Raw genomic sequence first — 15465 nt, forward strand, 5'->3', positions numbered from 1 at the left:
AGCACACAAAGCATTTAAAAACCATATTGTCAGGAAAGCATTGTTTAATGTCTGGATAAGATATAAGGACCTACTTGAAAATAAAACCCCAAGGTGGTTGTCACCGATGGAAGCGAAGGCTCAGAAAAAGCTCAATATGGAGGCCAAATGGCCGAAATATTGGGAAATTTTGGAACAAGAAGGAGACAAATTGAAATTGCAGAGTTTTGAGAAATTAAAAGATAAAGTGTGAGACTGGCTTCACTATTATCAAATAAGGGAGACTTACAATCTGGACAAAAAAAATGGCTTCCAGGTGGAAAAATCAAAATTGGAAACAGAACTGTTAGATCCCAAAACTAAGATACTTTCAAGAATGTATAACTTGCTGCTGAAATGGAATACTCAGGACGAAACGGTTAAATCTGCTATGATTAAATGGGCACAAGATGTTGGACATAACATTATGTTTGCTGACTGGGAACAGTTGTGGACCACAGGTATGAAATTTACGGCATGTAATGCCTTAAGAGAGAATATTATGAAAATGATATACAGGTGGTACATGACACCAGTCAAGCTTGCAAAAATTTATCATTTGCCCGATAATAAATGTTGGAAATGTAAAGAAAATGAAGGTACATTCTTTCACCTTTGGTGGACATGCCCAAGGATAAAGGCTTTCTGGGAGATGATATATAATGAAATGAAAAAGGTATTTAAATATACCTTCTTGAAGAAACCAGAGGCCTTTCTCCTGGGCATGGTCGGCCAATTGGTGCCAAAGAAGGATAGAACTTTCTTTATGTACGCTACAGCAGCAGCAAGAATACTCATCGCAAGGTATTGGAAGACACAAGATTTACCCACTCTGGTAGAATGGCAGATGAAAGTGATAGACTATATGGAACTGGCGGAAATGACTGGCAGAATCCGAGACTAGGGAGAAGAGTTGGTGGAAGAAGATTGGAAGAAATTCAAAGACTATTTGCAGAAACATTGTAAAATTAATGAATGTTAAAATGATGTTGGATTGAAATCAAGTGGCCTTAGCAACAAGGTTAATAAGAATATGTAAAAATGGATTGATAACGGATGAAAATATAAAGTTATAATATGTTGAGATATAGAGTTAAGATAAAAGAAAGAGGGTAAGGATTTGCTGAATTTACCATGTGAACGGGAATACAAAAAAGGGAGGTGTGAGGAGGTCGGGGAAATAAGTAAACGAAATTTAAGATATGAAAAGATTGATTTGTTTTTAACTATTTTTTTATTCATTTTTTCTGTATTTTGTATCATTTTTTTTCTTTCTTTTTGTTTTCTTTCTTATTCTGTAACTTTCTTCTTTTTGTAAAACTTTAATAAATATCTTAAAAAAAAAAAAAGGAAACATGAAATATTGATTGTGCAGGTGACCTTAGATGCAACCTAATGAGATGCAACCTTATCAACGATAAGGGAATAATATTAAATAATTTCTGGGCATGTGATTACAAAGCAGCTGGCTTTGGACCTCTGTTGAATACTGAGTGCACATGTGCAGAATCTCTTTTAACCTTTTGCGAAGAACTTCTCACCAGATGATTTGTAATTATCATTCATTCTTTTGATGATTATTTATACTCCACTTTTAAAAAGGCATGTTTTCCTGAAGGTGGCTGACTGGATGAAAGCAGCAACAGAATCATAAAAAACATTTAGAATATGCAGTCACAAGCAGCTAAAGCATATTAGCATAGGGGACACAATATTCTAAACAATAATACAGCCAAGTATTATGAGTTGGACAAATTTGTATGCCAAACTAATTATGAACTTTGGCGCCATCATTAATTATAATGAGTAAACCATGTGCTTTTTTTTGTCTTTCTAAGCTGCGATGCCAAAAAGTGACACAGTCCTTTTCAGAGTGTGGAAAGAGACAATAGTTTCCAGACTCATGATTTCAGCAAGTTTGATCCTGGGACAATCTGTTTGTTAAAGGTCTGTCTGAATCAATGCTAGATTTTTATTTGGAGTGAAACAAAACACACACACACACAAATAGGGATGCCAGGTTTGGCAATGTCCTCAATGTCACTACACCACACCAGTGTACACCTCACCAGTGTGGTGTAGTGGTTAAGAGCGATAGACTTGTAATCTGGGGAACCGGGTTCGCGTCTCCGCTCCTCCACATGCAGCTGCTGGGTGACCTTGGGCTAGTCACACTTCTCTGAAGTCTCTCAGCCCCACTCACCTCACAGAGTGTTTGTTGTGGGGGAGGAAGAGAAAGGAGAATGTTAGCCGCTTTGAGACTCCTTAAAGGGAGTGAAAGGCGGGATATCAAATCCAAACTCTTCTTCTTCTTCTTCTTTCCTAATTCCAGTTGCAATTAAAATTAGGATGCTGCATTTGCTGCTACTTGTGGAATAGCCAACATTGTGAGCAGATAAAGTGGACTTTTGTGCTAAAAACTATTCTCCTGTTCATCTGTCTGCTGAGGATGATAATACTGATCCTCTGGCCCATGGCGGCACATTTACATTCATATGCTTCTTGATGACTCTATTTTACCTGCCCATTAAGCAGGGGAGCGGGACCATCTGCATAGCAGATACTCAGATTAAGACTATTGTTTGAGGAATAATGATGAGCTCTTTCTTCAGAGTTTCCTGTGCTGTCAGAAAGATTTATTTCGCCAGAGCAAATGGGAAGGCTATGCTAATATGCAGAACTGGTGCCAACAGGATGGATATGTTATGCCCATAGCTGTCAACGTTTCCCTTTTTTAAGGGAAATTCCCTTATTCTGAATAGGATTCCTTGCAGGAAAAGGGAAAAGTTGACAGCTATGGCTATGCCTGATGTGTTGACTGGATCAATTTTAATAGAATGTTTAATGCAGTGGCGGGGAACCTCTGGGTCATGGACCAAAAGTGGTTCCCCAGTCCTCATTGCTGGGACTCTCTCCAAGCCACCCTCCCCACCTCACCAGTTCTGTTCTGTATCCTACTTGAATGCTTTTGCCTGTCTAGAACATGTCCTTGGAACTGTGATAACCCCTACCCCCTGCTTGCCTGTGTGTGGGCATGTAGAATGAAGTCTACTATAGAAAAGGCAAGAGTTGTTAAACCTCAAAGAAAGAAGCTGGTGAGATCTGAAATCCCAACAAGAGTTCCATCGGTTACTCCATCCACTTTTGCCTTTGGCCCTGTCTTGTGATTCCCCCTCATCCCAAAGGTTGTCCACAATCTATATACTGTGTGGCACCGTAGTTGCCAAGTGGTGTTCACTGAGATTACGAAACAGATACAACAGAGTTAAAACCATTAACCATAATATCAGAGAAGCTAGTTTAAAATGCCTGCTGATTTATTTATTTATTTAAGTCTTCACCAAGTGCCTGATCTACAGATCTGGGCCCACGTTATTAAGTTCACAGCTCCTGTTGGCACAAGCTATGTGTCTAAGCCATTTGGGGGGACCAGGACCATTAATCATGACCCTCCCCCCAAGGACCTTAATGATCGAACAGGGATATAAGGAATCTTAAGGCATCCCAGACCCAAGTTGTTAAGGGTCTTGTAAATTAATACAGTGGTACCTCTGGTTACGTACTTAATTCGTTCCGGAGGTCCATACTTAACCTGAAACTGTTCTTAACCTGAAGCACCACTTTAGCTAATGGGGCCTCCTGCTGCCGCCGCCACGTGATTTCTGTTCTCATCCTGAAGCAAAGTTCTTAACCCAAGGTAATATTTCTGGATTAGCGAAGTCTGTAACCTGAAGCGTATGTAACTCGGGGTACCACTGTAGAGTGGTACCTCGGTTCTTGAACGTAATCCATTCCAGAAGACTGTTCGACTTCTGAAACTTTCAAAAACTGAGGCACAAAGGGCTGGCTGCAAGTTCAATTGGAAAAATTGAAAAACATGCAGTGGAAGCTGTTCAACTTCTGAGGCACGTTTGAAAACGGAAGCAATTACTTCCGGGTTTTCGGCATTCAAAAACTGAAACATTCGGCTTCCGAGATGCTTGAAAACCGAGGTACCACTGTACAAGAATTAATTAGAATCCTGCACCTCCTGTACCTTCTATTCAGAGTCCGGGGAGAGCTTCTATTGGTGCCAGCTTGTATTAACATAACTGGATATTCATTTTAAACCGTGCTTTAAAAATATTATTAGTTTGGCTTTCTGAATCACTAACTGTCAGGGTGTCACACATTGTCGATGCGGCTGTTGTCACCTGTTTGGCAGAAGAAGTCGGTTCATTTAAAGCAAAGCAAAATAAACACTGGAGCAGAGACTAGTTCTTTTCTGTTGCATGTGTCCAAGTGAGTTGGCTGTGACACTTGTAAACATCTCTGATAAAGGCACTGATAGTACAAGATGGATAGCCCAAAACAAGATACTGAGAGCACCCAAGAGGGACTAGAACAAGCTGCAGAGTGGAGCGCTAGGGATTCAGGGCTGGTTTATGTGACAGTAGCAAGCTTGAGCAAAGTCTGTAGATATGTTACTCCCTCCAACGCAGCCCACCAGGGACTTCAAGTGCGTAGAAGTGTGTCACAAAGCTTAGGCCAGCATGCAGGATCCCAGCTGCATGCTGCTGCCTCCAGCAAGTTAAGCAGCTGTCAGGAAGGTGGATAATCCAGATACAGGTAATAACATTTTATAGCAAAACCACATCTGCCAACGAATTTAGGTGAACGCATTGTGCTTTTGGAAAAGTGCTAGACAATCACTTCTCATCTTTCTTACTTTTTTTTTTTCTTTGATCAAATCAAGTGTGGAGAGAGAGAAATGCAGAACAGCAGGCAAAGAATAAAATCCAGCCATCAGTTCTTCAGCTTGTACGTTAAAGAAGTTACGCTGATTTCTGTTAACAGAAAAGCTGCTCCTTGAAATGTTGTCATCTGTTTATAGTTCCCTGTGAACAAAGATCCCATTAAGCAGACTGCACACATTAGTTGCGCAGAGAGCAAGCTGAGACACGTGTAGGAATGCTGAGCAACATGTGCAGCAGCAAGCTATCCCCATCGTAAGGCTAAAGGCACAACATAGAACTCATGATAGATTTTCAGGGTGAGGTTAAGAAGCAGCACATAAAATTGAGTTGATGCTACTAGGCAATTTAATGCTGTTGAACGTGTACACCAAAGTTTTAATGCAGAACCCAAATTCAGCAAAAGAAAGAAAAGGTGGAGGGGTCTTGACTGTTATCTTTCTTCAGCATCTCTCTTCTTCCAATTCAATGATTCTTCAAAACAAAACATATCAGGACTGAAGCACCTCTGGCCTAGAAGCTCTTTCCCTTAAACCTAGGTGTGTGAGAGAGGTGTGTGGTCTGTTAGTCAAAACATGCTCAAACTCTCTCTTCTTAATATTACCCCATACATTCAAGCGCTGAAAATCTGAATTCAAGGCAATACAGTGGTACCTCGAGTTAAGTACTTAATTTGTTCCGGAGGTCCGTTCTTAACCTGAAACTGTTCTTAACCTGAAGCACCACTTTAGCTAATGGGGCCTCCTGCTGCTGTCGCGCTGCTGGAACATGATTTCTGTTCTTATCCTGAAGCAAAGTTCTTAACCTGAAGCACTATTTCTGGGTTAGCGGAGTGTGTAACCTGAAGCGTATGTAACCCGAAGTACCACTGTATGTGGAACTGAGCCCTATCTCCAATTAAGCTTTACTTTCATTTGCTATGAAATATAATGCTCCTGTTTAATAACTGACCAGATCAAGCAATCATTTCCATCAATAACTGCCAAGTTAAAACAGGCGTTTCCATCAAATGCTTCCTCTAATGCAATATGTTGCTCAACAGTTGTTTTACTACAGAATCATGTTACGGATAGATATTATGAATTAGGGCTGCAATATTTTTCTTGTTTGGAGATCGTTTTCAAAGGAAGCATTAAATAAATGTATTTCCATTGCAGGGGATGTCTTGCAGCTGAGCTGTAGTTGTTTTTACAATGCAGTAATGATATGACTCCAATGACTGACTAAAACGTCTAAGCTCTACTATGGCAAAATAAATGACACACTTTTGCAATGATGTGACATGATGGCATCTACGTGTTATTGACACTACTCACAGTCTACCCCTTTGACAGCATCCAAGCTGCCATCACCTGTGTAATGCTGATATACTATACCAGAGAGCGGCTTGGAAATTCTATTGTCAAAACTTGTTACCAGAGACTAAAATTTAAAAGTAACCAGAACTGTGTTGCAAAACAAATTCCTTCCTCACAGTCCTATTTATCCCTGATTCTAAGTCACACAGATAGACCGTTTGGATTGACCATGGAAGTTCTGAGTTGTAATCTTTGTTGAGCCACAGACTCACTAAGTGGCCTATATGGGAATATTATCCACCTTCTTTAAGAAGCATCAGCAAATGAGTGTTTTGTAAGGTGGCTAGTGCAGTTCCACCTAATTATAAATTACAACTAGCTGTCTTCCTGCAGAACCTGCAGGCCCTTCGCTGTCCTTTCCACATCTAGACACACAGGCATTTTTGTACCTGTGCTTGCGCACCTTAAAACTTCCCATCCAAATTATGCAATAACAAATGTTACCAGACCTTAGTTATCATATTTCATTCACAACGCGCTCATGATAGGATTTTAGGGTGGGCGGGGCTCACATGCATTTCCATTTGGTGTTGCTTTAAAAATAAATAAATACCACTGCACAGTTTTTAACACGGAAATCTTGCACATGGAAATCTTTTATTAAAGAGGTCTTTTAAAGTCCCACTTTATGTACTAGAAATATAAAGGTAAAGGTAAATGACCCATGGACGGTTAAACCCAGTCAAAGGCGACTATGGGGTTGTGGGGCTCATCTCGCTTTCAGGCTGAGGGAGCCGGTGTTTGTCCACAGACAGCTTTCCAGGTCATGTGGCCAGATGACTAAACCACTTCTGTTTTTTTTTTTTAATAATAATTTTTTATTCAAGATTTTTATAACAACACAAACATATAACACATACATAAACAAACAAAGAACAAAAACAAAACATAAAACATGTACCATTTCATATCTTAATTTCTTATACCTTTCTTCCCCGACTTCCTCATGCCTCCCTTTTCTGTATTCCAAATTCTTATCGATTACTCAGCAAATCTTCCCTTATTTTAAATTAAATTTAAACTAATCTTCCTTATTTTCCTTGTCTTAACCATTGCTAATAGTAACCATTTACTTTCCAGTCCAACATCATTCTAACTTTCGTTAATTTTGTAATATTTCTTTAAATAGTCCTTGAACTTTTTCCATTCTTCTTGCGCTGCTTCTCTTCCCTGGTTTCGGATTCTGCTCGTCATTTCTGCCAGGCCCATGTAGTCTATCACCTTCATCTGCCATTCTTCCAGTGTGGGTAGTTCTTGTGTCTTCCAGTACTTCGCAATAAGTATTCTAGCTGCTGTTGTAACGTACAAAAAGAAAGTTATATCCATCTTTAACACCCCCTGTCCGACAATACCCAAGAGAAAGGCCTCTGGTTTCTTAGGGAAGGTATATTTAAATACCTTTTTAAGTTCATTATAGATCATTTCCCAGAATGCCTTAATCTTCGGGCACGTCCACCAAAGGTGAAAAAATGTACCCTCCTTTTCTTTACATTTCCAACATTTATTATCAGGCAAATGGTAAATCTTTGCAAGCTTGACTGGGGTTATGTACCACCTATATATCATTTTCATAATGTTTTCTCTTAAAGCATTACATGCCGTAAATCTCATCCCGGTGGTCCACAACTTTTCCCAATCAGCAAACAAAATATTATGACCAATGTCCTGAGCCCATTTAATCATAGCTGATTTAACCGTTTCATCTTGTGTATTCCATTTCAGCAGCAAATTGTACATTTTTGACAAATTCTTAGTACCGGGTTCTAACAATTCTGTCTCCAATTTTGATTTTTCCACCTGGAAGCCAATTTTACTGTCCAATTTAAACGCTTCATTTATTTGATGATAGTGCAGCCAATCTCTCACCTTCCCTTTTAATTTCTCAAAACTCTGCAATCTCAATTTGTCCCCTTCCTTTCCCAAAATTTCCCAGTATCTTGGCCACTTCGACTCCATGTTTAACTTTTTAACTGCCTTAGCTTCCATTGGCGACAACCACCTTGGAGTTTTATTTTCCAGCAAATCTTTATATCTGATCCAAACATTTAATAGTGCTTTTCTGACAATATGGTTTTTGAAACTTTTGTGTGCTTTGACCTTGTCATACCACAAATATGCATGCCACCCAAAAATGTTATTAAAACCTTCCAAATCCAAAATGTCTGTGTTTTCAAGAAGCAGCCATTCTTTCAGCCAGCAGAAAGCTGCCGCTTCATAGTATAGTTTAAAGTCTGGCAGGGCAAACCCCCCTCTTTCCTTTGAATCCGTTAATATCTTAAATTTAATTCTGGCCTTCTTGCCCCGCCAGACAAATTTAGATATATCCTTTTGCCACTTCTTGAAACAGTCCATTTTATCCATTATTTGCAATGCTTGGAACAAAAACAACATTCTTGGCAATACATTCATTTTTATAACTGCAATTCGACCTAACAAGGAAAGCTTTAAGTTTGACCAAATCTCCAAATCTTTTTTCACTTCAGTCCAAGTTTTTTCATAATTATCTTTAAATAAATTCACATTCTTAGCTGTCATGTTTATACCCAAATATTTCACTTTTTTAACCACATTCAACCCTGTCTCATTCTGAAACCTTTCTTTTTCAACCTGTGTTAAATTTTTCTCCAATACCTTTGTCTTTAGCTTATTAAATTTAAATCCTGCCAATTGACCAAACTCTTGGATTATTTCCAAAACTCTTTTCGTACTAGCTTCTGGCTCTTGCAATGTAAGTACTAAGTCATCTGCAAATGCTCTCAATTTGTATTGTTTAGCTCCGACCTGAATCCCTTTAACCAACTGGTCCCTCCTAATCATATTAAGCAAAACCTCCAGGACCGATATAAAAAGTAGTGGGGAGATAGGGCACCCCTGACGTGTCCCTTTTTCAATCTTAAATTCTTCTGTAACCACATTATTTACAATTAATTTTGCTTTCTGTTCAGAGTATATTGCACCTATACCATTCTCAAACCCTTGGCCTACCCCCATCCCCCGGAGGTTCTTCAACATAAAACTCCAAGAAATGTTGTCAAAGGCTTTCTCGGCATCCACAAATATCAAAACAGCCTTGGTGTTTATATTCACTTCCAACTTTTCCAAAATGTCAATTATATTCCTTACATTGTCCGACAAATGCCTTTTCGGAAGAAAGCCCGCTTGGTCCCCGTGACTAAACCACTTCTGGCACAACAGAACACCGTGAAAGAAGCCAAAGCGCATGGAAAGGCTGTTTACCTTCCTGCGACAGTGGTACCTATTTATCTACCAGCACTCATGTGTCTTGAAACTGCTAGGTTGGCAGGAGCTGGGACAGAGCTCACCCTGTCACACAGATTCAAACCGCCAACCTTCTGATCGGCAAGCCCAAGAGGCTCGGTGGTTTAGACCACAGCATCACCCACGTCCCACTAGAAATACAGGCTCTGAGGGAATCCCCCACATATAACGTGCAGAGAAATCTTGAGAGAATAGTTCCTGGGGACCGTGTTGCTGAAATTTGGACATGCCTTCAGTATGCTGCAATTAGTTAACATTGGCACACTGCATCACTGGGGTTTCCAGAAGCAAAATGGCTAGGTTGTGCTCATGTGAGGAGCAAACGGAAGTAGGGGTGTGGTAATAGAGGCCACCCACCAAAATATCCCCACACACCTGTCAAACCACCCACTGCAAAAATGTGCTAATGAGCTTCCATGTTGGCAATGACCCTGGATGTGTAATGGGTTATTTTTACTTCTTGGTTGTTGTTGTTTTTGCAGGAAGGGAAAATCCAAGTTAAATGGGAGATGATATGGGTTGGTTTTTTTTTTTATGCCAACCATGAGAAGACTTGCACCAATTTCAGAATATGCTCTTCTCTGGAAGCATCCTCTAGTTAAGACCCTTTTCTAACAACACAAGGAAGGCACCTCAGTCTCATTTAGAGTGACCAGGTGCAAGAACCATGACTGAGTTCAGAATAGCTGGGCAGTTTTGGTGGGTGCAGCTTGTTGTCATGCAAGGATGTAAAAGCAGCACTTGCTGAAATTTTCTCTTTTATCCCGTTAGTAAAGATACAAGAATAGTGAAGTTAATTTTAGAGTCCCCATGCTTGCTTCTTCTTCTTGTTAAATTCAGTGTAGAATATGATGAAACTCTTCTTACTAGTCGACAAGATGTTAAAGGCAGCCAGCTTGCTAAGTAGGTACAGGCAGTGTATGCGAAAAAGCCTGTTTTCACATAGCCTTTGCATATAGAAGGGAACTTCATCATCCTTCTGGTGAAACATTATCAGGACAAGTTTATTATAGGGTATAGGAAGGAATGGATGTAGAAGCTGCAAAATTAAACACCTTTTAAATGAGTTCAAGAGCCATGTCTGCTAAAAAATAATAATGCTAGGAGCTAAGCAGTTTCTATGGAGACACTCCCACATTTGCTAAAGATCCCTCCCCTCATCTCACAGATCTACAATTCCTAAGATTCCTTGGGACAATGTGACGGTAGGGAAGTCAGAAGCTTTGTAAATATAGTACAGTGTCCTCTTTGGCTGCATGTCATTTGATCACCTTTCCTGTAATCTCCAAGAAGCCACTAGGTAGGTACTTCTGGAAGGATTGCCACATACACCCTGAATGTAACAATGCCCTCATTTGTCTGCACATGTTATACCCTCATTTCTGCACTTAAGCTTGCAACACCCAACTCTAATTAAGTCCGAAATTAATTCAAATTGCATGTAGTCATATTATTCTAGTTTTAAGGCTCTCGGGGGCTTCACTCATCTCCCTGAAACAGGGCCAATGCACTTTCTTCCCCAGCTCTCTAAGAGCTGCCAGAGCTCTAGATACTGCCTCAACAGGAATACACGGGGAGTTTTAAAAGGATGTATTTGAAAGAGTTCTAGTTCATGGATCGTTTTGCCATGAAATCACTCTGTAGTTTAGGCTCCATTGTATCACCTGCATATTCACCTCTTCTCGCATTAACTTACATGTCTTTCCATATATATTATTCCAAGGGAATTGTATTCCCCAGTCATATATTTAATTACAGACTGTGTCTCCTGATATGACCCCAGCTGTTCTTAAACTGAGATCTGATGGTTCTTTCTAAAAAAAAAATAAAAAAAATTACATCCTACATGGCTTGCCCAAAGGTATGCTGATCATTTGTGTTTGGTTGTTCAGGATTAATCACTCAAGAATAAATCTTGTTATGCTCTCCCCACTTCCCTAAATTCAGAGAACTTCTGAGGCAACACTACAGGATTTAGGCTTTAGTCCTGGCCCCATCTACCTGGGAGTAAGACCCACTGAATTAAGTGGGATTTACTTCTGAATAAACATAATTAGATTGCTGACTTAGTATACTATCTATAAAAAAGCAGTGGAGAGTTTTGTGAAGTCCTTGCTAGGCTCGTAAGAAGATGGATGGCAGGAGTGAAACCACTGCTCCTACAAATATCTTAGAAACACAGTGGTACCTCGGGTTACATATGCTTCAGGTTACATATGCTTCAGGTTACAGACTCCGCTAACCCAGAAATATTACCTTGGGTTAAGAACTTTGCTTCAGGATGAGAATAGAAATCGTGCAGCGGCAGCGCAGCGGCAGCAGGAGGCCCCATTAGCTAAAGTGGTGCTTCAGGTTAAGAACAGTTTCAGGTTAAGAACAGACCTCCAGAACAAATTAAGTTCTTAACCCGAGGTACCACTGTAGTATGTTTATGTTTGTGTTAATATTAAAGGCATGGGTGATATACTCTGGGTCAATGACTGGTGCCCCACTTTTGATTAAATTTTAAATTTAATTACTGCAGATTAAGAGTCTCATGTTCTGCCAACTGAGCCATCCCAGTGTTTTATGTCAGAAAATAAATGACAACTCTTCCTAAAACGCTTGGCCTCTTTCCCTTTGTGCTTTCCAACATGGGGCAGGTTAGGGGTGATTCTAATCAGGAATATGGCATGGGGGAAAGGCGCATAACAGCATTTACCAGCTCTATTACCCTGAACTGATTTGCCATCCCTGCAATGGCTACTGCTAACTTTTAAATACATCACAGGACATCCTGATCCTGGAACTCCCATATCATGGTTCACTTGACCCTGAGACTGAGGCTCTTCTGACATCCCTTGCTTACTCTTGAACATTTTTTTATACCGCAGTACAGAGTTGGGGATTGGAGGTGGGAATATGTCCTGTCCTTTTGGTTCTCTGTCCATTGTGGACTAACAACAACAACAACACACATATGCATTTTGACACCTCCATCTTCCCTCTTCATTCTTGGAGGTTATGGATACAGAACCAAGCCTACCTGTATAATAAAGCTTGGGATATTTTTTTTTTGCAAAAGACCCAGTTATCCCACAGAGGCCAGGGTGTGGGACCTAATGGCATGATCCCATTTCTTTTCTCCACATTTTTCTCCTCCATATTTGCTATGTGAAAAGGGTTAAAGTTTTGCTTTTCTGAAGGTCTAGAGTTATCACTGTTCAGCATTATTGGCAAATCTGCACTTAAAAATGCAGAGTCATAGAACAGCCGGAAACAGAACCTAAGCATTTCCAACTTCCTCGTGACGATGTTCTGTTCTTTATTCTTCTTCTGCTGTGTCATGCTTCTTAAAGAGCTGCCATGCAATTTTGGTCATGTGTTTTTACTTTGGTAATCAGAACAAATATGTTAAAGGGGATTGAATCATGTTTTTTTTAAAAAAGCAAGTTCATGGAAGAGAGTAAAAGCATCAAAAAGAAAGTTGGTTATAGGGTGCCAAGGAGTGGCTGGGTGTGGGGGAAAAACAGTGCTGTTGGTTAGGACTTAATTATTGATTTGCATAACAATTCACTAACCAAATCCTCGGAGACTACAAACTAAAAATGTGCTAAAAGCTCAAAATTATCACCCGATAAAAGCAGTATTATTGCGCTAGGAATAGAACTGACTTTCAACATAATCAGATTTCACAGAACAAGTTGTATGTTGAAAGAGTTTCACCTGTGCAAAGGAATCAATGTAAGATGAAAGGTAAGAGGCTGGATGCCAGCATTGCTGACTGTGGTTAGAGGTAAATATGGCAGAATAATTATTTATTTACCATATTTATAGATCACCTTTTACCTGATGGTCCCATGGCTAAAATACATAAAATTAAAAATCAAAGTTAAACCACAATATAAAATATAATATTAAAACAAGCCAACATAAATTCCACTTGAAACAGCAACAGCGGTACAAATCTGATCCAATGTACCTCACCCTTTTCCAAAAGCCTGAGCAAAGAGGTGTATCTTCACCCAATAATGAAACAACAGCAATGTCATTTCAATATGTGAGGTTGAGGCACAAAAGGCCAATGTGATATTAAATTCTGTTATTCATTGAGACATTATGAAGGAGTGAACATATTTCCCCAGCAGCCTTTTTATACACACCTTTTCTGTACAATGATTCCACAATTGAGATTGCAACCTAACCTAAGACACAAGGCTTAAAAATAACCTATGACCTACCCAGGGTAGAATCACAGGGTAAAGTCATAGAATCGTAGAGTTGGAAAGGACCCACGAGGGTAGCTCAACCCCTTGCCCAGTGTGGGACTCAAACCCACAACCCTGAGCCACGTTCCCATGCTCTACAAACTGAGCTATCCCAGGTACTTCTGTATATTTATATTATTTATATTTATATTGCTACATTGGAGGCCTTCATCAACCGAGGCCTTCATCAAGTTGGGATAAAGTTACAAGGCCTATAATTTTCTCTTACGAAAGATCAAAGACCAGAAGCTGGGAAATAATGGACATAATTATTACTAACACCAACGTAGGCTCCATAATCCAGCACAGGCTTAAGTCCATTGAACTCGGTGCTTTTAATTAGATTTAATTCTGCATGGAGTTGTGACCATGTATAACTTCTGAGCAGGGAGCTAATGAAAATCTCCTTTAATAAATACCTGATTCTGTCCCCTCAAAGACTGGTGTTTACATTTTCTGGTATAACAAAGGATCTAGTCATGTGTTATAATGTTACTATTATTATGTCACAAAACCATCAGGTGGGCATGGTTTTGGGGAACTGCCCTCATGAGCCAAATTGAGACCCATGCTGGGCCTGGTTCAGCTCACAGGCTGGCAGCTTCCCACCTCTGCTCTAGCTTAAGGCTGCCTATTCTGACTGGCAGAAGCTCTTGAGTGTCCCAGGAGAGCAAAGCATTCTTGGGTGATGGAGATGGTTTAGATCCATTCCAATCTGGGTTGGCCATGGGACTGAGCCGCCCTTGGTTGCCCTTGGCTGCTCTGATGGAGCACATCTGAAGAGAGTGGGAATTTGGGGGAACCATGTCACAGTGGTGCCAAGCCTACCTACAGGACAGTGTTCAGAGAGTAGCATTGGGATTGGTTATGTTATGCTTAACTCCAATGGTGCAGTCAGTATGCTGATGATGTAAGGAGTGCGTGCAGGAGCCAGGCCCTGTGACCAGTAGGACTTTGCAGGACTGGGGCCTTCCTAAGTTTGTTCAGAAGAAGCAAGGCACGGCTGCACAGGTGAGGCCAACTGGTAACTCACAGCGCCTGGTGGCAAGAGCCGGGAAGGGATATAAGGTCAGCATTTCCCTTCGGCTCTTTGCCACAGCAACACGTTCCCTGTCTTGCTGCGTTTGGCTCCTTGCTTCTTTATCCTCGGACTCCTGATTTCATGACTCCTTGCTACCTGACCCTTGGACCCTTGGCTTCTTGACTCCCAGCTCTCTGACCCTCAGACTCTTGGTTTCCTGACTCCTGGCTTCTGGACCGTGACAGATGACACCCGGTTCTGCTTCTCTATAACATCTGAATTGGGAGAGGCTGTGCACAGTGGTAAAATGGATGAGGAAAAACAAGCTGAGCGTGAATCCTGGCAAGATGGGGGCGTTGTGGGTGAGCTATGTCAGCTAAATCGGTCAGTTGCCAACCCTGGATGGGGTTGCAGATTCTCAGCCTAGAGGTGCTTCTCAATTCTGTTTTGTCACTGGAGGCCCAGATGTTAAGAAATGAATGGACTAAAGAATTGGAGGTTCCTATATTGCCTAGAGTCTAGACGATGGGATAGTGTTTTCACTTCTATAGCAAGGGTGTCAGTGGACCTTAAATTACGACTTAGACGATAGAAAAAAATATTTAGAATTTATTGAAAAAGTAATAAGAATGCTTCTTTAAGCACATGTTTTTACCTATACTTACTAAGTTTCGTGAGAAAGTAGTAGATTATATAAATATGATTGTGTGAAAAAAGATAAGATTTTCAGAGTATAATATTATAATATACATACCTACCGTAAGGAATTTGACAGTGCAGAATGAGACCCTGTCAGCATTTGACAACTC

Source organism: Podarcis filfolensis, assembly GCF_964270895.1.
Source record: "Podarcis filfolensis genome assembly, chromosome: 1".
Lineage (NCBI taxonomy): Eukaryota > Metazoa > Chordata > Lepidosauria > Squamata > Lacertidae > Podarcis > Podarcis filfolensis.